This window comes from Schistocerca cancellata, chromosome 1, assembly GCF_023864275.1.
Source record: "Schistocerca cancellata isolate TAMUIC-IGC-003103 chromosome 1, iqSchCanc2.1, whole genome shotgun sequence".
In the NCBI taxonomy this organism is placed as follows: Eukaryota; Metazoa; Arthropoda; class Insecta; order Orthoptera; family Acrididae; genus Schistocerca; species Schistocerca cancellata.
The window spans coordinates 194679498-194697712 of NC_064626.1; the positions used below are offsets into that span (position 1 = coordinate 194679498).

General features: G+C 47.8%; 57 non-coding genes across 57 annotated transcripts; all 57 read right to left on the bottom strand.

Annotated features, from left to right (window-relative positions):
- Positions 1–207: 207 nt before the first annotated feature.
- On the bottom strand, positions 208–279 carry Trnat-ugu (transfer RNA threonine (anticodon UGU)). Its single transcript has one exon. It is a non-coding gene; the product is annotated as a tRNA-Thr (tRNA).
- Positions 280–525: 246 nt separating this feature from the next.
- Positions 526–597, bottom strand: Trnat-ugu (transfer RNA threonine (anticodon UGU)). Its single transcript has one exon. It is a non-coding gene; the product is annotated as a tRNA-Thr (tRNA).
- A 246-nt stretch (positions 598–843) lies between these two features.
- On the bottom strand, positions 844–915 carry Trnat-ugu (transfer RNA threonine (anticodon UGU)). The gene has a single exon. It is a non-coding gene; the product is annotated as a tRNA-Thr (tRNA).
- Positions 916–1161: 246 nt separating this feature from the next.
- Positions 1162–1233, bottom strand: Trnat-ugu (transfer RNA threonine (anticodon UGU)). Its single transcript has one exon. It is a non-coding gene; the product is annotated as a tRNA-Thr (tRNA).
- Positions 1234–1479: 246 nt separating this feature from the next.
- On the bottom strand, positions 1480–1551 carry Trnat-ugu (transfer RNA threonine (anticodon UGU)). Its single transcript has one exon. It is a non-coding gene; the product is annotated as a tRNA-Thr (tRNA).
- Positions 1552–1797: 246 nt separating this feature from the next.
- Positions 1798–1869, bottom strand: Trnat-ugu (transfer RNA threonine (anticodon UGU)). Its single transcript has one exon. It is a non-coding gene; the product is annotated as a tRNA-Thr (tRNA).
- Positions 1870–2115: 246 nt separating this feature from the next.
- On the bottom strand, positions 2116–2187 carry Trnat-ugu (transfer RNA threonine (anticodon UGU)). Its single transcript has one exon. It is a non-coding gene; the product is annotated as a tRNA-Thr (tRNA).
- A 246-nt stretch (positions 2188–2433) lies between these two features.
- Trnat-ugu (transfer RNA threonine (anticodon UGU)) lies at positions 2434–2505 on the bottom strand. Its single transcript has one exon. It is a non-coding gene; the product is annotated as a tRNA-Thr (tRNA).
- Positions 2506–2751: 246 nt separating this feature from the next.
- Positions 2752–2823, bottom strand: Trnat-ugu (transfer RNA threonine (anticodon UGU)). Its single transcript has one exon. It is a non-coding gene; the product is annotated as a tRNA-Thr (tRNA).
- Positions 2824–3069: 246 nt separating this feature from the next.
- On the bottom strand, positions 3070–3141 carry Trnat-ugu (transfer RNA threonine (anticodon UGU)). The gene has a single exon. It is a non-coding gene; the product is annotated as a tRNA-Thr (tRNA).
- Positions 3142–3387: 246 nt separating this feature from the next.
- Positions 3388–3459, bottom strand: Trnat-ugu (transfer RNA threonine (anticodon UGU)). The gene has a single exon. It is a non-coding gene; the product is annotated as a tRNA-Thr (tRNA).
- Positions 3460–3705: 246 nt separating this feature from the next.
- Positions 3706–3777, bottom strand: Trnat-ugu (transfer RNA threonine (anticodon UGU)). The gene has a single exon. It is a non-coding gene; the product is annotated as a tRNA-Thr (tRNA).
- A 246-nt stretch (positions 3778–4023) lies between these two features.
- Positions 4024–4095, bottom strand: Trnat-ugu (transfer RNA threonine (anticodon UGU)). Its single transcript has one exon. It is a non-coding gene; the product is annotated as a tRNA-Thr (tRNA).
- A 246-nt stretch (positions 4096–4341) lies between these two features.
- On the bottom strand, positions 4342–4413 carry Trnat-ugu (transfer RNA threonine (anticodon UGU)). The gene has a single exon. It is a non-coding gene; the product is annotated as a tRNA-Thr (tRNA).
- A 246-nt stretch (positions 4414–4659) lies between these two features.
- Trnat-ugu (transfer RNA threonine (anticodon UGU)) lies at positions 4660–4731 on the bottom strand. Its single transcript has one exon. It is a non-coding gene; the product is annotated as a tRNA-Thr (tRNA).
- A 246-nt stretch (positions 4732–4977) lies between these two features.
- Trnat-ugu (transfer RNA threonine (anticodon UGU)) lies at positions 4978–5049 on the bottom strand. Its single transcript has one exon. It is a non-coding gene; the product is annotated as a tRNA-Thr (tRNA).
- Positions 5050–5295: 246 nt separating this feature from the next.
- Positions 5296–5367, bottom strand: Trnat-ugu (transfer RNA threonine (anticodon UGU)). The gene has a single exon. It is a non-coding gene; the product is annotated as a tRNA-Thr (tRNA).
- Positions 5368–5613: 246 nt separating this feature from the next.
- On the bottom strand, positions 5614–5685 carry Trnat-ugu (transfer RNA threonine (anticodon UGU)). The gene has a single exon. It is a non-coding gene; the product is annotated as a tRNA-Thr (tRNA).
- Positions 5686–5931: 246 nt separating this feature from the next.
- Trnat-ugu (transfer RNA threonine (anticodon UGU)) lies at positions 5932–6003 on the bottom strand. Its single transcript has one exon. It is a non-coding gene; the product is annotated as a tRNA-Thr (tRNA).
- Positions 6004–6249: 246 nt separating this feature from the next.
- Positions 6250–6321, bottom strand: Trnat-ugu (transfer RNA threonine (anticodon UGU)). Its single transcript has one exon. It is a non-coding gene; the product is annotated as a tRNA-Thr (tRNA).
- Positions 6322–6567: 246 nt separating this feature from the next.
- Trnat-ugu (transfer RNA threonine (anticodon UGU)) lies at positions 6568–6639 on the bottom strand. Its single transcript has one exon. It is a non-coding gene; the product is annotated as a tRNA-Thr (tRNA).
- A 246-nt stretch (positions 6640–6885) lies between these two features.
- Trnat-ugu (transfer RNA threonine (anticodon UGU)) lies at positions 6886–6957 on the bottom strand. The gene has a single exon. It is a non-coding gene; the product is annotated as a tRNA-Thr (tRNA).
- A 246-nt stretch (positions 6958–7203) lies between these two features.
- Trnat-ugu (transfer RNA threonine (anticodon UGU)) lies at positions 7204–7275 on the bottom strand. Its single transcript has one exon. It is a non-coding gene; the product is annotated as a tRNA-Thr (tRNA).
- A 246-nt stretch (positions 7276–7521) lies between these two features.
- On the bottom strand, positions 7522–7593 carry Trnat-ugu (transfer RNA threonine (anticodon UGU)). Its single transcript has one exon. It is a non-coding gene; the product is annotated as a tRNA-Thr (tRNA).
- Positions 7594–7839: 246 nt separating this feature from the next.
- Trnat-ugu (transfer RNA threonine (anticodon UGU)) lies at positions 7840–7911 on the bottom strand. Its single transcript has one exon. It is a non-coding gene; the product is annotated as a tRNA-Thr (tRNA).
- Positions 7912–8157: 246 nt separating this feature from the next.
- Trnat-ugu (transfer RNA threonine (anticodon UGU)) lies at positions 8158–8229 on the bottom strand. Its single transcript has one exon. It is a non-coding gene; the product is annotated as a tRNA-Thr (tRNA).
- A 246-nt stretch (positions 8230–8475) lies between these two features.
- On the bottom strand, positions 8476–8547 carry Trnat-ugu (transfer RNA threonine (anticodon UGU)). Its single transcript has one exon. It is a non-coding gene; the product is annotated as a tRNA-Thr (tRNA).
- Positions 8548–8793: 246 nt separating this feature from the next.
- Positions 8794–8865, bottom strand: Trnat-ugu (transfer RNA threonine (anticodon UGU)). The gene has a single exon. It is a non-coding gene; the product is annotated as a tRNA-Thr (tRNA).
- A 246-nt stretch (positions 8866–9111) lies between these two features.
- On the bottom strand, positions 9112–9183 carry Trnat-ugu (transfer RNA threonine (anticodon UGU)). The gene has a single exon. It is a non-coding gene; the product is annotated as a tRNA-Thr (tRNA).
- A 246-nt stretch (positions 9184–9429) lies between these two features.
- On the bottom strand, positions 9430–9501 carry Trnat-ugu (transfer RNA threonine (anticodon UGU)). The gene has a single exon. It is a non-coding gene; the product is annotated as a tRNA-Thr (tRNA).
- A 246-nt stretch (positions 9502–9747) lies between these two features.
- On the bottom strand, positions 9748–9819 carry Trnat-ugu (transfer RNA threonine (anticodon UGU)). The gene has a single exon. It is a non-coding gene; the product is annotated as a tRNA-Thr (tRNA).
- Positions 9820–10065: 246 nt separating this feature from the next.
- Trnat-ugu (transfer RNA threonine (anticodon UGU)) lies at positions 10066–10137 on the bottom strand. The gene has a single exon. It is a non-coding gene; the product is annotated as a tRNA-Thr (tRNA).
- Positions 10138–10383: 246 nt separating this feature from the next.
- On the bottom strand, positions 10384–10455 carry Trnat-ugu (transfer RNA threonine (anticodon UGU)). Its single transcript has one exon. It is a non-coding gene; the product is annotated as a tRNA-Thr (tRNA).
- Positions 10456–10701: 246 nt separating this feature from the next.
- Trnat-ugu (transfer RNA threonine (anticodon UGU)) lies at positions 10702–10773 on the bottom strand. Its single transcript has one exon. It is a non-coding gene; the product is annotated as a tRNA-Thr (tRNA).
- A 246-nt stretch (positions 10774–11019) lies between these two features.
- Positions 11020–11091, bottom strand: Trnat-ugu (transfer RNA threonine (anticodon UGU)). Its single transcript has one exon. It is a non-coding gene; the product is annotated as a tRNA-Thr (tRNA).
- Positions 11092–11337: 246 nt separating this feature from the next.
- Positions 11338–11409, bottom strand: Trnat-ugu (transfer RNA threonine (anticodon UGU)). The gene has a single exon. It is a non-coding gene; the product is annotated as a tRNA-Thr (tRNA).
- Positions 11410–11655: 246 nt separating this feature from the next.
- Positions 11656–11727, bottom strand: Trnat-ugu (transfer RNA threonine (anticodon UGU)). The gene has a single exon. It is a non-coding gene; the product is annotated as a tRNA-Thr (tRNA).
- A 246-nt stretch (positions 11728–11973) lies between these two features.
- On the bottom strand, positions 11974–12045 carry Trnat-ugu (transfer RNA threonine (anticodon UGU)). Its single transcript has one exon. It is a non-coding gene; the product is annotated as a tRNA-Thr (tRNA).
- A 246-nt stretch (positions 12046–12291) lies between these two features.
- On the bottom strand, positions 12292–12363 carry Trnat-ugu (transfer RNA threonine (anticodon UGU)). Its single transcript has one exon. It is a non-coding gene; the product is annotated as a tRNA-Thr (tRNA).
- Positions 12364–12609: 246 nt separating this feature from the next.
- Trnat-ugu (transfer RNA threonine (anticodon UGU)) lies at positions 12610–12681 on the bottom strand. Its single transcript has one exon. It is a non-coding gene; the product is annotated as a tRNA-Thr (tRNA).
- Positions 12682–12927: 246 nt separating this feature from the next.
- Positions 12928–12999, bottom strand: Trnat-ugu (transfer RNA threonine (anticodon UGU)). Its single transcript has one exon. It is a non-coding gene; the product is annotated as a tRNA-Thr (tRNA).
- A 246-nt stretch (positions 13000–13245) lies between these two features.
- Positions 13246–13317, bottom strand: Trnat-ugu (transfer RNA threonine (anticodon UGU)). Its single transcript has one exon. It is a non-coding gene; the product is annotated as a tRNA-Thr (tRNA).
- A 246-nt stretch (positions 13318–13563) lies between these two features.
- Positions 13564–13635, bottom strand: Trnat-ugu (transfer RNA threonine (anticodon UGU)). Its single transcript has one exon. It is a non-coding gene; the product is annotated as a tRNA-Thr (tRNA).
- A 246-nt stretch (positions 13636–13881) lies between these two features.
- On the bottom strand, positions 13882–13953 carry Trnat-ugu (transfer RNA threonine (anticodon UGU)). The gene has a single exon. It is a non-coding gene; the product is annotated as a tRNA-Thr (tRNA).
- Positions 13954–14199: 246 nt separating this feature from the next.
- Positions 14200–14271, bottom strand: Trnat-ugu (transfer RNA threonine (anticodon UGU)). The gene has a single exon. It is a non-coding gene; the product is annotated as a tRNA-Thr (tRNA).
- Positions 14272–14517: 246 nt separating this feature from the next.
- Positions 14518–14589, bottom strand: Trnat-ugu (transfer RNA threonine (anticodon UGU)). Its single transcript has one exon. It is a non-coding gene; the product is annotated as a tRNA-Thr (tRNA).
- Positions 14590–14835: 246 nt separating this feature from the next.
- Positions 14836–14907, bottom strand: Trnat-ugu (transfer RNA threonine (anticodon UGU)). The gene has a single exon. It is a non-coding gene; the product is annotated as a tRNA-Thr (tRNA).
- A 246-nt stretch (positions 14908–15153) lies between these two features.
- Positions 15154–15225, bottom strand: Trnat-ugu (transfer RNA threonine (anticodon UGU)). Its single transcript has one exon. It is a non-coding gene; the product is annotated as a tRNA-Thr (tRNA).
- Positions 15226–15471: 246 nt separating this feature from the next.
- On the bottom strand, positions 15472–15543 carry Trnat-ugu (transfer RNA threonine (anticodon UGU)). The gene has a single exon. It is a non-coding gene; the product is annotated as a tRNA-Thr (tRNA).
- A 246-nt stretch (positions 15544–15789) lies between these two features.
- Trnat-ugu (transfer RNA threonine (anticodon UGU)) lies at positions 15790–15861 on the bottom strand. The gene has a single exon. It is a non-coding gene; the product is annotated as a tRNA-Thr (tRNA).
- A 246-nt stretch (positions 15862–16107) lies between these two features.
- Positions 16108–16179, bottom strand: Trnat-ugu (transfer RNA threonine (anticodon UGU)). Its single transcript has one exon. It is a non-coding gene; the product is annotated as a tRNA-Thr (tRNA).
- Positions 16180–16425: 246 nt separating this feature from the next.
- On the bottom strand, positions 16426–16497 carry Trnat-ugu (transfer RNA threonine (anticodon UGU)). Its single transcript has one exon. It is a non-coding gene; the product is annotated as a tRNA-Thr (tRNA).
- Positions 16498–16743: 246 nt separating this feature from the next.
- Positions 16744–16815, bottom strand: Trnat-ugu (transfer RNA threonine (anticodon UGU)). Its single transcript has one exon. It is a non-coding gene; the product is annotated as a tRNA-Thr (tRNA).
- A 246-nt stretch (positions 16816–17061) lies between these two features.
- Positions 17062–17133, bottom strand: Trnat-ugu (transfer RNA threonine (anticodon UGU)). The gene has a single exon. It is a non-coding gene; the product is annotated as a tRNA-Thr (tRNA).
- Positions 17134–17379: 246 nt separating this feature from the next.
- On the bottom strand, positions 17380–17451 carry Trnat-ugu (transfer RNA threonine (anticodon UGU)). Its single transcript has one exon. It is a non-coding gene; the product is annotated as a tRNA-Thr (tRNA).
- A 246-nt stretch (positions 17452–17697) lies between these two features.
- Positions 17698–17769, bottom strand: Trnat-ugu (transfer RNA threonine (anticodon UGU)). The gene has a single exon. It is a non-coding gene; the product is annotated as a tRNA-Thr (tRNA).
- A 246-nt stretch (positions 17770–18015) lies between these two features.
- Positions 18016–18087, bottom strand: Trnat-ugu (transfer RNA threonine (anticodon UGU)). The gene has a single exon. It is a non-coding gene; the product is annotated as a tRNA-Thr (tRNA).
- Positions 18088–18215: the final 128 nt, after the last annotated feature.

Genomic DNA, 18215 nt, shown 5'->3' on the forward strand with positions numbered 1-18215 from the left:
CGAAAAATACATTCCAGAGCTTAGAAAATGCGTACGAATATCTACTCTGCCACAACAATTCGCTACCACTGAGGTCCACAGCGATGGCTGACGGGGTGTTGCTGTCTTTCGTCTATCATCATCTGTTATCTTGGCTCTGGCCCGAAAAGACACGCAATTTTGAAATTTTCGGTTCAAAGCATTACATTGGCCCATTTAAAATTGTGCTGCCCCCTGTGAGAATCGAACTCACGACCCCTGGTTTACAAGACCAGTGCTCTGCCCCTGAGCTAAGGAGGCTGTTGCAGTGTACACTTCTTGCAGTCGTCACAACGCTCGCGAAAAATACATTCCAGAGCTTAGAAAATGCGTACGAATATCTACTCTGCCACAACAATTCGCTACCACTGAGGTCCACAGCGATGGCTGACGGGGTGTTGCTGTCTTTCGTCTATCATCATCTGTTATCTTGGCTCTGGCCCGAAAAGACACGCAATTTTGAAATTTTCGGTTCAAAGCATTACATTGGCCCATTTAAAATTGTGCTGCCCCCTGTGAGAATCGAACTCACGACCCCTGGTTTACAAGACCAGTGCTCTGCCCCTGAGCTAAGGAGGCTGTTGCAGTGTACACTTCTTGCAGTCGTCACAACGCTCGCGAAAAATACATTCCAGAGCTTAGAAAATGCGTACGAATATCTACTCTGCCACAACAATTCGCTACCACTGAGGTCCACAGCGATGGCTGACGGGGTGTTGCTGTCTTTCGTCTATCATCATCTGTTATCTTGGCTCTGGCCCGAAAAGACACGCAATTTTGAAATTTTCGGTTCAAAGCATTACATTGGCCCATTTAAAATTGTGCTGCCCCCTGTGAGAATCGAACTCACGACCCCTGGTTTACAAGACCAGTGCTCTGCCCCTGAGCTAAGGAGGCTGTTGCAGTGTACACTTCTTGCAGTCGTCACAACGCTCGCGAAAAATACATTCCAGAGCTTAGAAAATGCGTACGAATATCTACTCTGCCACAACAATTCGCTACCACTGAGGTCCACAGCGATGGCTGACGGGGTGTTGCTGTCTTTCGTCTATCATCATCTGTTATCTTGGCTCTGGCCCGAAAAGACACGCAATTTTGAAATTTTCGGTTCAAAGCATTACATTGGCCCATTTAAAATTGTGCTGCCCCCTGTGAGAATCGAACTCACGACCCCTGGTTTACAAGACCAGTGCTCTGCCCCTGAGCTAAGGAGGCTGTTGCAGTGTACACTTCTTGCAGTCGTCACAACGCTCGCGAAAAATACATTCCAGAGCTTAGAAAATGCGTACGAATATCTACTCTGCCACAACAATTCGCTACCACTGAGGTCCACAGCGATGGCTGACGGGGTGTTGCTGTCTTTCGTCTATCATCATCTGTTATCTTGGCTCTGGCCCGAAAAGACACGCAATTTTGAAATTTTCGGTTCAAAGCATTACATTGGCCCATTTAAAATTGTGCTGCCCCCTGTGAGAATCGAACTCACGACCCCTGGTTTACAAGACCAGTGCTCTGCCCCTGAGCTAAGGAGGCTGTTGCAGTGTACACTTCTTGCAGTCGTCACAACGCTCGCGAAAAATACATTCCAGAGCTTAGAAAATGCGTACGAATATCTACTCTGCCACAACAATTCGCTACCACTGAGGTCCACAGCGATGGCTGACGGGGTGTTGCTGTCTTTCGTCTATCATCATCTGTTATCTTGGCTCTGGCCCGAAAAGACACGCAATTTTGAAATTTTCGGTTCAAAGCATTACATTGGCCCATTTAAAATTGTGCTGCCCCCTGTGAGAATCGAACTCACGACCCCTGGTTTACAAGACCAGTGCTCTGCCCCTGAGCTAAGGAGGCTGTTGCAGTGTACACTTCTTGCAGTCGTCACAACGCTCGCGAAAAATACATTCCAGAGCTTAGAAAATGCGTACGAATATCTACTCTGCCACAACAATTCGCTACCACTGAGGTCCACAGCGATGGCTGACGGGGTGTTGCTGTCTTTCGTCTATCATCATCTGTTATCTTGGCTCTGGCCCGAAAAGACACGCAATTTTGAAATTTTCGGTTCAAAGCATTACATTGGCCCATTTAAAATTGTGCTGCCCCCTGTGAGAATCGAACTCACGACCCCTGGTTTACAAGACCAGTGCTCTGCCCCTGAGCTAAGGAGGCTGTTGCAGTGTACACTTCTTGCAGTCGTCACAACGCTCGCGAAAAATACATTCCAGAGCTTAGAAAATGCGTACGAATATCTACTCTGCCACAACAATTCGCTACCACTGAGGTCCACAGCGATGGCTGACGGGGTGTTGCTGTCTTTCGTCTATCATCATCTGTTATCTTGGCTCTGGCCCGAAAAGACACGCAATTTTGAAATTTTCGGTTCAAAGCATTACATTGGCCCATTTAAAATTGTGCTGCCCCCTGTGAGAATCGAACTCACGACCCCTGGTTTACAAGACCAGTGCTCTGCCCCTGAGCTAAGGAGGCTGTTGCAGTGTACACTTCTTGCAGTCGTCACAACGCTCGCGAAAAATACATTCCAGAGCTTAGAAAATGCGTACGAATATCTACTCTGCCACAACAATTCGCTACCACTGAGGTCCACAGCGATGGCTGACGGGGTGTTGCTGTCTTTCGTCTATCATCATCTGTTATCTTGGCTCTGGCCCGAAAAGACACGCAATTTTGAAATTTTCGGTTCAAAGCATTACATTGGCCCATTTAAAATTGTGCTGCCCCCTGTGAGAATCGAACTCACGACCCCTGGTTTACAAGACCAGTGCTCTGCCCCTGAGCTAAGGAGGCTGTTGCAGTGTACACTTCTTGCAGTCGTCACAACGCTCGCGAAAAATACATTCCAGAGCTTAGAAAATGCGTACGAATATCTACTCTGCCACAACAATTCGCTACCACTGAGGTCCACAGCGATGGCTGACGGGGTGTTGCTGTCTTTCGTCTATCATCATCTGTTATCTTGGCTCTGGCCCGAAAAGACACGCAATTTTGAAATTTTCGGTTCAAAGCATTACATTGGCCCATTTAAAATTGTGCTGCCCCCTGTGAGAATCGAACTCACGACCCCTGGTTTACAAGACCAGTGCTCTGCCCCTGAGCTAAGGAGGCTGTTGCAGTGTACACTTCTTGCAGTCGTCACAACGCTCGCGAAAAATACATTCCAGAGCTTAGAAAATGCGTACGAATATCTACTCTGCCACAACAATTCGCTACCACTGAGGTCCACAGCGATGGCTGACGGGGTGTTGCTGTCTTTCGTCTATCATCATCTGTTATCTTGGCTCTGGCCCGAAAAGACACGCAATTTTGAAATTTTCGGTTCAAAGCATTACATTGGCCCATTTAAAATTGTGCTGCCCCCTGTGAGAATCGAACTCACGACCCCTGGTTTACAAGACCAGTGCTCTGCCCCTGAGCTAAGGAGGCTGTTGCAGTGTACACTTCTTGCAGTCGTCACAACGCTCGCGAAAAATACATTCCAGAGCTTAGAAAATGCGTACGAATATCTACTCTGCCACAACAATTCGCTACCACTGAGGTCCACAGCGATGGCTGACGGGGTGTTGCTGTCTTTCGTCTATCATCATCTGTTATCTTGGCTCTGGCCCGAAAAGACACGCAATTTTGAAATTTTCGGTTCAAAGCATTACATTGGCCCATTTAAAATTGTGCTGCCCCCTGTGAGAATCGAACTCACGACCCCTGGTTTACAAGACCAGTGCTCTGCCCCTGAGCTAAGGAGGCTGTTGCAGTGTACACTTCTTGCAGTCGTCACAACGCTCGCGAAAAATACATTCCAGAGCTTAGAAAATGCGTACGAATATCTACTCTGCCACAACAATTCGCTACCACTGAGGTCCACAGCGATGGCTGACGGGGTGTTGCTGTCTTTCGTCTATCATCATCTGTTATCTTGGCTCTGGCCCGAAAAGACACGCAATTTTGAAATTTTCGGTTCAAAGCATTACATTGGCCCATTTAAAATTGTGCTGCCCCCTGTGAGAATCGAACTCACGACCCCTGGTTTACAAGACCAGTGCTCTGCCCCTGAGCTAAGGAGGCTGTTGCAGTGTACACTTCTTGCAGTCGTCACAACGCTCGCGAAAAATACATTCCAGAGCTTAGAAAATGCGTACGAATATCTACTCTGCCACAACAATTCGCTACCACTGAGGTCCACAGCGATGGCTGACGGGGTGTTGCTGTCTTTCGTCTATCATCATCTGTTATCTTGGCTCTGGCCCGAAAAGACACGCAATTTTGAAATTTTCGGTTCAAAGCATTACATTGGCCCATTTAAAATTGTGCTGCCCCCTGTGAGAATCGAACTCACGACCCCTGGTTTACAAGACCAGTGCTCTGCCCCTGAGCTAAGGAGGCTGTTGCAGTGTACACTTCTTGCAGTCGTCACAACGCTCGCGAAAAATACATTCCAGAGCTTAGAAAATGCGTACGAATATCTACTCTGCCACAACAATTCGCTACCACTGAGGTCCACAGCGATGGCTGACGGGGTGTTGCTGTCTTTCGTCTATCATCATCTGTTATCTTGGCTCTGGCCCGAAAAGACACGCAATTTTGAAATTTTCGGTTCAAAGCATTACATTGGCCCATTTAAAATTGTGCTGCCCCCTGTGAGAATCGAACTCACGACCCCTGGTTTACAAGACCAGTGCTCTGCCCCTGAGCTAAGGAGGCTGTTGCAGTGTACACTTCTTGCAGTCGTCACAACGCTCGCGAAAAATACATTCCAGAGCTTAGAAAATGCGTACGAATATCTACTCTGCCACAACAATTCGCTACCACTGAGGTCCACAGCGATGGCTGACGGGGTGTTGCTGTCTTTCGTCTATCATCATCTGTTATCTTGGCTCTGGCCCGAAAAGACACGCAATTTTGAAATTTTCGGTTCAAAGCATTACATTGGCCCATTTAAAATTGTGCTGCCCCCTGTGAGAATCGAACTCACGACCCCTGGTTTACAAGACCAGTGCTCTGCCCCTGAGCTAAGGAGGCTGTTGCAGTGTACACTTCTTGCAGTCGTCACAACGCTCGCGAAAAATACATTCCAGAGCTTAGAAAATGCGTACGAATATCTACTCTGCCACAACAATTCGCTACCACTGAGGTCCACAGCGATGGCTGACGGGGTGTTGCTGTCTTTCGTCTATCATCATCTGTTATCTTGGCTCTGGCCCGAAAAGACACGCAATTTTGAAATTTTCGGTTCAAAGCATTACATTGGCCCATTTAAAATTGTGCTGCCCCCTGTGAGAATCGAACTCACGACCCCTGGTTTACAAGACCAGTGCTCTGCCCCTGAGCTAAGGAGGCTGTTGCAGTGTACACTTCTTGCAGTCGTCACAACGCTCGCGAAAAATACATTCCAGAGCTTAGAAAATGCGTACGAATATCTACTCTGCCACAACAATTCGCTACCACTGAGGTCCACAGCGATGGCTGACGGGGTGTTGCTGTCTTTCGTCTATCATCATCTGTTATCTTGGCTCTGGCCCGAAAAGACACGCAATTTTGAAATTTTCGGTTCAAAGCATTACATTGGCCCATTTAAAATTGTGCTGCCCCCTGTGAGAATCGAACTCACGACCCCTGGTTTACAAGACCAGTGCTCTGCCCCTGAGCTAAGGAGGCTGTTGCAGTGTACACTTCTTGCAGTCGTCACAACGCTCGCGAAAAATACATTCCAGAGCTTAGAAAATGCGTACGAATATCTACTCTGCCACAACAATTCGCTACCACTGAGGTCCACAGCGATGGCTGACGGGGTGTTGCTGTCTTTCGTCTATCATCATCTGTTATCTTGGCTCTGGCCCGAAAAGACACGCAATTTTGAAATTTTCGGTTCAAAGCATTACATTGGCCCATTTAAAATTGTGCTGCCCCCTGTGAGAATCGAACTCACGACCCCTGGTTTACAAGACCAGTGCTCTGCCCCTGAGCTAAGGAGGCTGTTGCAGTGTACACTTCTTGCAGTCGTCACAACGCTCGCGAAAAATACATTCCAGAGCTTAGAAAATGCGTACGAATATCTACTCTGCCACAACAATTCGCTACCACTGAGGTCCACAGCGATGGCTGACGGGGTGTTGCTGTCTTTCGTCTATCATCATCTGTTATCTTGGCTCTGGCCCGAAAAGACACGCAATTTTGAAATTTTCGGTTCAAAGCATTACATTGGCCCATTTAAAATTGTGCTGCCCCCTGTGAGAATCGAACTCACGACCCCTGGTTTACAAGACCAGTGCTCTGCCCCTGAGCTAAGGAGGCTGTTGCAGTGTACACTTCTTGCAGTCGTCACAACGCTCGCGAAAAATACATTCCAGAGCTTAGAAAATGCGTACGAATATCTACTCTGCCACAACAATTCGCTACCACTGAGGTCCACAGCGATGGCTGACGGGGTGTTGCTGTCTTTCGTCTATCATCATCTGTTATCTTGGCTCTGGCCCGAAAAGACACGCAATTTTGAAATTTTCGGTTCAAAGCATTACATTGGCCCATTTAAAATTGTGCTGCCCCCTGTGAGAATCGAACTCACGACCCCTGGTTTACAAGACCAGTGCTCTGCCCCTGAGCTAAGGAGGCTGTTGCAGTGTACACTTCTTGCAGTCGTCACAACGCTCGCGAAAAATACATTCCAGAGCTTAGAAAATGCGTACGAATATCTACTCTGCCACAACAATTCGCTACCACTGAGGTCCACAGCGATGGCTGACGGGGTGTTGCTGTCTTTCGTCTATCATCATCTGTTATCTTGGCTCTGGCCCGAAAAGACACGCAATTTTGAAATTTTCGGTTCAAAGCATTACATTGGCCCATTTAAAATTGTGCTGCCCCCTGTGAGAATCGAACTCACGACCCCTGGTTTACAAGACCAGTGCTCTGCCCCTGAGCTAAGGAGGCTGTTGCAGTGTACACTTCTTGCAGTCGTCACAACGCTCGCGAAAAATACATTCCAGAGCTTAGAAAATGCGTACGAATATCTACTCTGCCACAACAATTCGCTACCACTGAGGTCCACAGCGATGGCTGACGGGGTGTTGCTGTCTTTCGTCTATCATCATCTGTTATCTTGGCTCTGGCCCGAAAAGACACGCAATTTTGAAATTTTCGGTTCAAAGCATTACATTGGCCCATTTAAAATTGTGCTGCCCCCTGTGAGAATCGAACTCACGACCCCTGGTTTACAAGACCAGTGCTCTGCCCCTGAGCTAAGGAGGCTGTTGCAGTGTACACTTCTTGCAGTCGTCACAACGCTCGCGAAAAATACATTCCAGAGCTTAGAAAATGCGTACGAATATCTACTCTGCCACAACAATTCGCTACCACTGAGGTCCACAGCCATGGCTGACGGGGTGTTGCTGTCTTTCGTCTATCATCATCTGTTATCTTGGCTCTGGCCCGAAAAGACACGCAATTTTGAAATTTTCGGTTCAAAGCATTACATTGGCCCATTTAAAATTGTGCTGCCCCCTGTGAGAATCGAACTCACGACCCCTGGTTTACAAGACCAGTGCTCTGCCCCTGAGCTAAGGAGGCTGTTGCAGTGTACACTTCTTGCAGTCGTCACAACGCTCGCGAAAAATACATTCCAGAGCTTAGAAAATGCGTACGAATATCTACTCTGCCACAACAATTCGCTACCACTGAGGTCCACAGCGATGGCTGACGGGGTGTTGCTGTCTTTCGTCTATCATCATCTGTTATCTTGGCTCTGGCCCGAAAAGACACGCAATTTTGAAATTTTCGGTTCAAAGCATTACATTGGCCCATTTAAAATTGTGCTGCCCCCTGTGAGAATCGAACTCACGACCCCTGGTTTACAAGACCAGTGCTCTGCCCCTGAGCTAAGGAGGCTGTTGCAGTGTACACTTCTTGCAGTCGTCACAACGCTCGCGAAAAATACATTCCAGAGCTTAGAAAATGCGTACGAATATCTACTCTGCCACAACAATTCGCTACCACTGAGGTCCACAGCGATGGCTGACGGGGTGTTGCTGTCTTTCGTCTATCATCATCTGTTATCTTGGCTCTGGCCCGAAAAGACACGCAATTTTGAAATTTTCGGTTCAAAGCATTATATTGGCCCATTTAAAATTGTGCTGCCCCCTGTGAGAATCGAACTCACGACCCCTGGTTTACAAGACCAGTGCTCTGCCCCTGAGCTAAGGAGGCTGTTGCAGTGTACACTTCTTGCAGTCGTCGCAACGCTCGCGAAAAATACATTCCAGAGCTTAGAAAATGCGTACGAATATCTACTCTGCCACAACAATTCGCTACCACTGAGGTCCACAGCGATGGCTGACGGGGTGTTGCTGTCTTTCGTCTATCATCATCTGTTATCTTGGCTCTGGCCCGAAAAGACACGCAATTTTGAAATTTTCGGTTCAAAGCATTACATTGGCCCATTTAAAATTGTGCTGCCCCCTGTGAGAATCGAACTCACGACCCCTGGTTTACAAGACCAGTGCTCTGCCCCTGAGCTAAGGAGGCTGTTGCAGTGTACACTTCTTGCAGTCGTCGCAACGCTCGCGAAAAATACATTCCAGAGCTTAGAAAATGCGTACGAATATCTACTCTGCCACAACAATTCGCTACCACTGAGGTCCACAGCGATGGCTGACGGGGTGTTGCTGTCTTTCGTCTATCATCATCTGTTATCTTGGCTCTGGCCCGAAAAGACACGCAATTTTGAAATTTTCGGTTCAAAGCATTACATTGGCCCATTTAAAATTGTGCTGCCCCCTGTGAGAATCGAACTCACGACCCCTGGTTTACAAGACCAGTGCTCTGCCCCTGAGCTAAGGAGGCTGTTGCAGTGTACACTTCTTGCAGTCGTCACAACGCTCGCGAAAAATACATTCCAGAGCTTAGAAAATGCGTACGAATATCTACTCTGCCACAACAATTCGCTACCACTGAGGTCCACAGCGATGGCTGACGGGGTGTTGCTGTCTTTCGTCTATCATCATCTGTTATCTTGGCTCTGGCCCGAAAAGACACGCAATTTTGAAATTTTCGGTTCAAAGCATTACATTGGCCCATTTAAAATTGTGCTGCCCCCTGTGAGAATCGAACTCACGACCCCTGGTTTACAAGACCAGTGCTCTGCCCCTGAGCTAAGGAGGCTGTTGCAGTGTACACTTCTTGCAGTCGTCACAACGCTCGCGAAAAATACATTCCAGAGCTTAGAAAATGCGTACGAATATCTACTCTGCCACAACAATTCGCTACCACTGAGGTCCACAGCGATGGCTGACGGGGTGTTGCTGTCTTTCGTCTATCATCATCTGTTATCTTGGCTCTGGCCCGAAAAGACACGCAATTTTGAAATTTTCGGTTCAAAGCATTACATTGGCCCATTTAAAATTGTGCTGCCCCCTGTGAGAATCGAACTCACGACCCCTGGTTTACAAGACCAGTGCTCTGCCCCTGAGCTAAGGAGGCTGTTGCAGTGTACACTTCTTGCAGTCGTCACAACGCTCGCGAAAAATACATTCCAGAGCTTAGAAAATGCGTACGAATATCTACTCTGCCACAACAATTCGCTACCACTGAGGTCCACAGCGATGGCTGACGGGGTGTTGCTGTCTTTCGTCTATCATCATCTGTTATCTTGGCTCTGGCCCGAAAAGACACGCAATTTTGAAATTTTCGGTTCAAAGCATTACATTGGCCCATTTAAAATTGTGCTGCCCCCTGTGAGAATCGAACTCACGACCCCTGGTTTACAAGACCAGTGCTCTGCCCCTGAGCTAAGGAGGCTGTTGCAGTGTACACTTCTTGCAGTCGTCACAACGCTCGCGAAAAATACATTCCAGAGCTTAGAAAATGCGTACGAATATCTACTCTGCCACAACAATTCGCTACCACTGAGGTCCACAGCGATGGCTGACGGGGTGTTGCTGTCTTTCGTCTATCATCATCTGTTATCTTGGCTCTGGCCCGAAAAGACACGCAATTTTGAAATTTTCGGTTCAAAGCATTACATTGGCCCATTTAAAATTGTGCTGCCCCCTGTGAGAATCGAACTCACGACCCCTGGTTTACAAGACCAGTGCTCTGCCCCTGAGCTAAGGAGGCTGTTGCAGTGTACACTTCTTGCAGTCGTCACAACGCTCGCGAAAAATACATTCCAGAGCTTAGAAAATGCGTACGAATATCTACTCTGCCACAACAATTCGCTACCACTGAGGTCCACAGCGATGGCTGACGGGGTGTTGCTGTCTTTCGTCTATCATCATCTGTTATCTTGGCTCTGGCCCGAAAAGACACGCAATTTTGAAATTTTCGGTTCAAAGCATTACATTGGCCCATTTAAAATTGTGCTGCCCCCTGTGAGAATCGAACTCACGACCCCTGGTTTACAAGACCAGTGCTCTGCCCCTGAGCTAAGGAGGCTGTTGCAGTGTACACTTCTTGCAGTCGTCACAACGCTCGCGAAAAATACATTCCAGAGCTTAGAAAATGCGTACGAATATCTACTCTGCCACAACAATTCGCTACCACTGAGGTCCACAGCGATGGCTGACGGGGTGTTGCTGTCTTTCGTCTATCATCATCTGTTATCTTGGCTCTGGCCCGAAAAGTCACGCAATTTTGAAATTTTCGGTTCAAAGCATTACATTGGCCCATTTAAAATTGTGCTGCCCCCTGTGAGAATCGAACTCACGACCCCTGGTTTACAAGACCAGTGCTCTGCCCCTGAGCTAAGGAGGCTGTTGCAGTGTACACTTCTTGCAGTCGTCGCAACGCTCGCGAAAAATACATTCCAGAGCTTAGAAAATGCGTACGAATATCTACTCTGCCACAACAATTCGCTACCACTGAGGTCCACAGCGATGGCTGACGGGGTGTTGCTGTCTTTCGTCTATCATCATCTGTTATCTTGGCTCTGGCCCGAAAAGACACGCAATTTTGAAATTTTCGGTTCAAAGCATTACATTGGCCCATTTAAAATTGTGCTGCCCCCTGTGAGAATCGAACTCACGACCCCTGGTTTACAAGACCAGTGCTCTGCCCCTGAGCTAAGGAGGCTGTTGCAGTGTACACTTCTTGCAGTCGTCACAACGCTCGCGAAAAATACATTCCAGAGCTTAGAAAATGCGTACGAATATCTACTCTGCCACAACAATTCGCTACCACTGAGGTCCACAGCGATGGCTGACGGGGTGTTGCTGTCTTTCGTCTATCATCATCTGTTATCTTGGCTCTGGCCCGAAAAGACACGCAATTTTGAAATTTTCGGTTCAAAGCATTACATTGGCCCATTTAAAATTGTGCTGCCCCCTGTGAGAATCGAACTCACGACCCCTGGTTTACAAGACCAGTGCTCTGCCCCTGAGCTAAGGAGGCTGTTGCAGTGTACACTTCTTGCAGTCGTCACAACGCTCGCGAAAAATACATTCCAGAGCTTAGAAAATGCGTACGAATATCTACTCTGCCACAACAATTCGCTACCACTGAGGTCCACAGCGATGGCTGACGGGGTGTTGCTGTCTTTCGTCTATCATCATCTGTTATCTTGGCTCTGGCCCGAAAAGACACGCAATTTTGAAATTTTCGGTTCAAAGCATTACATTGGCCCATTTAAAATTGTGCTGCCCCCTGTGAGAATCGAACTCACGACCCCTGGTTTACAAGACCAGTGCTCTGCCCCTGAGCTAAGGAGGCTGTTGCAGTGTACACTTCTTGCAGTCGTCACAACGCTCGCGAAAAATACATTCCAGAGCTTAGAAAATGCGTACGAATATCTACTCTGCCACAACAATTCGCTACCACTGAGGTCCACAGCGATGGCTGACGGGGTGTTGCTGTCTTTCGTCTATCATCATCTGTTATCTTGGCTCTGGCCCGAAAAGACACGCAATTTTGAAATTTTCGGTTCAAAGCATTACATTGGCCCATTTAAAATTGTGCTGCCCCCTGTGAGAATCGAACTCACGACCCCTGGTTTACAAGACCAGTGCTCTGCCCCTGAGCTAAGGAGGCTGTTGCAGTGTACACTTCTTGCAGTCGTCACAACGCTCGCGAAAAATACATTCCAGAGCTTAGAAAATGCGTACGAATATCTACTCTGCCACAACAATTCGCTACCACTGAGGTCCACAGCGATGGCTGACGGGGTGTTGCTGTCTTTCGTCTATCATCATCTGTTATCTTGGCTCTGGCCCGAAAAGACACGCAATTTTGAAATTTTCGGTTCAAAGCATTACATTGGCCCATTTAAAATTGTGCTGCCCCCTGTGAGAATCGAACTCACGACCCCTGGTTTACAAGACCAGTGCTCTGCCCCTGAGCTAAGGAGGCTGTCGCAGTGTACACTTCTTGCAGTCGTCGCAACGCTCGCGAAAAATACATTCCAGAGCTTAGAAAATGCGTACGAATATCTACTCTGCCACAACAATTCGCTACCACTGAGGTCCACAGCGATGGCTGACGGGGTGTTGCTGTCTTTCGTCTATCATCATCTGTTATCTTGGCTCTGGCCCGAAAAGACACGCAATTTTGAAATTTTCGGTTCAAAGCATTACATTGGCCCATTTAAAATTGTGCTGCCCCCTGTGAGAATCGAACTCACGACCCCTGGTTTACAAGACCAGTGCTCTGCCCCTGAGCTAAGGAGGCTGTTGCAGTGTACACTTCTTGCAGTCGTCACAACGCTCGCGAAAAATACATTCCAGAGCTTAGAAAATGCGTACGAATATCTACTCTGCCACAACAATTCGCTACCACTGAGGTCCACAGCGATGGCTGACGGGGTGTTGCTGTCTTTCGTCTATCATCATCTGTTATCTTGGCTCTGGCCCGAAAAGACACGCAATTTTGAAATTTTCGGTTCAAAGCATTACATTGGCCCATTTAAAATTGTGCTGCCCCCTGTGAGAATCGAACTCACGACCCCTGGTTTACAAGACCAGTGCTCTGCCCCTGAGCTAAGGAGGCTGTTGCAGTGTACACTTCTTGCAGTCGTCACAACGCTCGCGAAAAATACATTCCAGAGCTTAGAAAATGCGTACGAATATCTACTCTGCCACAACAATTCGCTACCACTGAGGTCCACAGCGATGGCTGACGGGGTGTTGCTGTCTTTCGTCTATCATCATCTGTTATCTTGGCTCTGGCCCGAAAAGACACGCAATTTTGAAATTTTCGGTTCAAAGCATTACATTGGCCCATTTAAAATTGTGCTGCCCCCTGTGAGAATCGAACTCACGACCCCTGGTTTACAAGACCAGTGCTCTGCCCCTGAGCTAAGGAGGCTGTTGCAGTGTACACTTCTTGCAGTCGTCACAACGCTCGCGAAAAATACATTCCAGAGCTTAGAAAATGCGTACGAATATCTACTCTGCCACAACAATTCGCTACCACTGAGGTCCACAGCGATGGCTGACGGGGTGTTGCTGTCTTTCGTCTATCATCATCTGTTATCTTGGCTCTGGCCCGAAAAGACACGCAATTTTGAAATTTTCGGTTCAAAGCATTACATTGGCCCATTTAAAATTGTGCTGCCCCCTGTGAGAATCGAACTCACGACCCCTGGTTTACAAGACCAGTGCTCTGCCCCTGAGCTAAGGAGGCTGTTGCAGTGTACACTTCTTGCAGTCGTCACAACGCTCGCGAAAAATACATTCCAGAGCTTAGAAAATGCGTACGAATATCTACTCTGCCACAACAATTCGCTACCACTGAGGTCCACAGCGATGGCTGACGGGGTGTTGCTGTCTTTCGTCTATCATCATCTGTTATCTTGGCTCTGGCCCGAAAAGACACGCAATTTTGAAATTTTCGGTTCAAAGCATTACATTGGCCCATTTAAAATTGTGCTGCCCCCTGTGAGAATCGAACTCACGACCCCTGGTTTACAAGACCAGTGCTCTGCCCCTGAGCTAAGGAGGCTGTTGCAGTGTACACTTCTTGCAGTCGTCACAACGCTCGCGAAAAATACATTCCAGAGCTTAGAAAATGCGTACGAATATCTACTCTGCCACAACAATTCGCTACCACTGAGGTCCACAGCGATGGCTGACGGGGTGTTGCTGTCTTTCGTCTATCATCATCTGTTATCTTGGCTCTGGCCCGAAAAGACACGCAATTTTGAAATTTTCGGTTCAAAGCATTACATTGGCCCATTTAAAATTGTGCTGCCCCCTGTGAGAATCGAACTCACGACCCCTGGTTTACAAGACCAGTGCTCTGCCCCTGAGCTAAGGAGGCTGTTGCAGTGTACACTTCTTGCAGTCGTCACAACGCTCGCGAAAAATACATTCCAGAGCTTAGAAAATGCGTACGAATATCTACTCTGCCACAACAATTCGCTACCACTGAGGTCCACAGCGATGGCTGACGGGGTGTTGCTGTCTTTCGTCTATCATCATCTGTTATCTTGGCTCTGGCCCGAAAAGACACGCAATTTTGAAATTTTCGGTTCAAAGCATTACATTGGCCCATTTAAAATTGTGCTGCCCCCTGTGAGAATCGAACTCACGACCCCTGGTTTACAAGACCAGTGCTCTGCCCCTGAGCTAAGGAGGCTGTTGCAGTGTACACTTCTTGCAGTCGTCGCAACGCTCGCGAAAAATACATTCCAGAGCTTAGAAAATGCGTACGAATATCTACTCTGCCACAACAATTCGCTACCACTGAGGTCCACAGCGATGGCTGACGGGGTGTTGCTGTCTTTCGTCTATCATCATCTGTTATCTTGGCTCTGGCCCGAAAAGACACGCAATTTTGAAATTTTCGGTTCAAAGCATTACATTGGCCCATTTAAAATTGTGCTGCCCCCTGTGAGAATCGAACTCACGACCCCTGGTTTACAAGACCAGTGCTCTGCCCCTGAGCTAAGGAGGCTGTTGCAGTGTACACTTCTTGCAGTCGTCACAACGCTCGCGAAAAATACATTCCAGAGCTTAGAAAATGCGTACGAATATCTACTCTGCCACAACAATTCGCTACCACTGAGGTCCACAGCGATGGCTGACGGGGTGTTGCTGTCTTTCGTCTATCATCATCTGTTATCTTGGCTCTGGCCCGAAAAGACACGCAATTTTGAAATTTTCGGTTCAAAGCATTACATTGGCCCATTTAAAATTGTGCTGCCCCCTGTGAGAATCGAACTCACGACCCCTGGTTTACAAGACCAGTGCTCTGCCCCTGAGCTAAGGAGGCTGTTGCAGTGTACACTTCTTGCAGTCGTCACAACGCTCGCGAAAAATACATTCCAGAGCTTAGAAAATGCGTACGAATATCTACTCTGCCACAACAATTCGCTACCACTGAGGTCCACAGCGATGGCTGACGGGGTGTTGCTGTCTTTCGTCTATCATCATCTGTTATCTTGGCTCTGGCCCGAAAAGACACGCAATTTTGAAATTTTCGGTTCAAAGCATTACATTGGCCCATTTAAAATTGTGCTGCCCCCTGTGAGAATCGAACTCACGACCCCTGGTTTACAAGACCAGTGCTCTGCCCCTGAGCTAAGGAGGCTGTTGCAGTGTACACTTCTTGCAGTCGTCACAACGCTCGCGAAAAATACATTCCAGAGCTTAGAAAATGCGTACGAATATCTACTCTGCCACAACAATTCGCTACCACTGAGGTCCACAGCGATGGCTGACGGGGTGTTGCTGTCTTTCGTCTATCATCATCTGTTATCTTGGCTCTGGCCCGAAAAGACACGCAATTTTGAAATTTTCGGTTCAAAGCATTACATTGGCCCATTTAAAATTGTGCTGCCCCCTGTGAGAATCGAACTCACGACCCCTGGTTTACAAGACCAGTGCTCTGCCCCTGAGCTAAGGAGGCTGTTGCAGTGTACACTTCTTGCAGTCGTCGCAACGCTCGCGAAAAATACATTCCAGAGCTTAGAAAATGCGTACGAATATCTACTCTGCCACAACAATTCGCTACCACTGAGGTCCACAGCGATGGCTGACGGGGTGTTGCTGTCTTTCGTCTATCATCATCTGTTATCTTGGCTCTGGCCCGAAAAGACACGCAATTTTGAAATTTTCGGTTCAAAGCATTACATTGGCCCATTTAAAATTGTGCTGCCCCCTGTGAGAATCGAACTCACGACCCCTGGTTTACAAGACCAGTGCTCTGCCCCTGAGCTAAGGAGGCTGTTGCAGTGTACACTTCTTGCAGTCGTCACAACGCTCGCGAAAAATACATTCCAGAGCTTAGAAAATGCGTACGAATATCTACTCTGCCACAACAATTCGCTACCACTGAGGTCCACAGCGATGGCTGACGGGGTGTTGCTGTCTTTCGTCTATCATCATCTGTTATCTTGGCTCTGGCCCGAAAAGTCACGCAATTTTGAAATTTTCGGTTCAAAGCATTACATTGGCCCATTTAAAATTGTGCTGCCCCCTGTGAGAATCGAACTCACGACCCCTGGTTTACAAGACCAGTGCTCTGCCCCTGAGCTAAGGAGGCTGTTGCAGTGTACACTTCTTGCAGTCGTCGCAACGCTCGCGAAAAATACATTCCAGAGCTTAGAAAATGCGTACGAATATCTACTCTGCCACAACAATTCGCTACCACTGAGGTCCACAGCGATGGCTGACGGGGTGTTGCTGTCTTTCGTCTATCATCATCTGTTATCTTGGCTCTGGCCCGAAAAGACACGCAATTTTGAAATTTTCGGTTCAAAGCATTACATTGGCCCATTTAAAATTGTGCTGCCCCCTGTGAGAATCGAACTCACGACCCCTGGTTTACAAGACCAGTGCTCTGCCCCTGAGCTAAGGAGGCTGTTGCAGTGTACACTTCTTGCAGTCGTCACAACGCTCGCGAAAAATACATTCCAGAGCTTAGAAAATGCGTACGAATATCTACTCTGCCACAACAATTCGCTACCACTGAGGTCCACAGCGATGGCTGACGGGGTGTTGCTGTCTTTCGTCTATCATCATCTGTTATCTTGGCTCTGGCCCGAAAAGACACGCAATTTTGAAATTTTCGGTTCAAAGCATTACATTGGCCCATTTAAAATTGTGCTGCCCCCTGTGAGAATCGAACTCACGACCCCTGGTTTACAAGACCAGTGCTCTGCCCCTGAGCTAAGGAGGCTGTTGCAGTGTACACTTCTTGCAGTCGTCACAACGCTCGCGAAAAATACATTCCAGAGCTTAGAAAATGCGTACGAATATCTACTCTGCCACAACAATTCGCTACCACTGAGGTCCACAGCGATGGCTGACGGGGTGTTGCTGTCTTTCGTCTATCATCATCTGTTATCTTGGCTCTGGCCCGAAAAGACACGCAATTTTGAAATTTTCGGTTCAAAGCATTACATTGGCCCATTTAAAATTGTGCTGCCCCCTGTGAGAATCGAACTCACGACCCCTGGTTTACAAGACCAGTGCTCTGCCCCTGAGCTAAGGAGGCTGTTGCAGTGTACACTTCTTGCAGTCGTCACAACGCTCGCGAAAAATACATTCCAGAGCTTAGAAAATGCGTACGAATATCTACTCTGCCACAACAATTCGCTACCACTGAGGTCCACAGCGATGGCTGACGGGGTGTTGCTGTCTTTCGTCTATCATCATCTGTTATCTTGGCTCTGGCCCGAAAAGACACGCAATTTTGAAATTTTCGGTTCAAAGCATTACATTGGCCCATTTAAAATTGTGCTGCCCCCTGTGAGAATCGAACTCACGACCCCTGGTTTACAAGACCAGTGCTCTGCCCCTGAGCTAAGGAGGCTGTTGCAGTGTACACTTCTTGCAGTCGTCACAACGCTCGCGAAAAATACATTCCAGAGCTTAGAAAATGCGTACGAATATCTACTCTGCCACAACAATTCGCTACCACTGAGGTCCACAGCGATGGCTGACGGGGTGTTGCTGTCTTTCGTCTATCATCATCTGTTATCTTGGCTCTGGCCCGAAAAGACACGCAATTTTGAAATTTTCGGTTCAAAGCATTACATTGGCCCATTTAAAATTGTGCTGCCCCCTGTGAGAATCGAACTCACGACCCCTGGTTTACAAGACCAGTGCTCTGCCCCTGAGCTAAGGAGGCTGTTGCAGTGTACACTTCTTGCAGTCGTCACAACGCTCGCGAAAAATACATTCCAGAGCTTAGAAAATGCGTACGAATATCTACTCTGCCACAACAATTCGCTACCACTGAGGTCCACAGCGATGGCT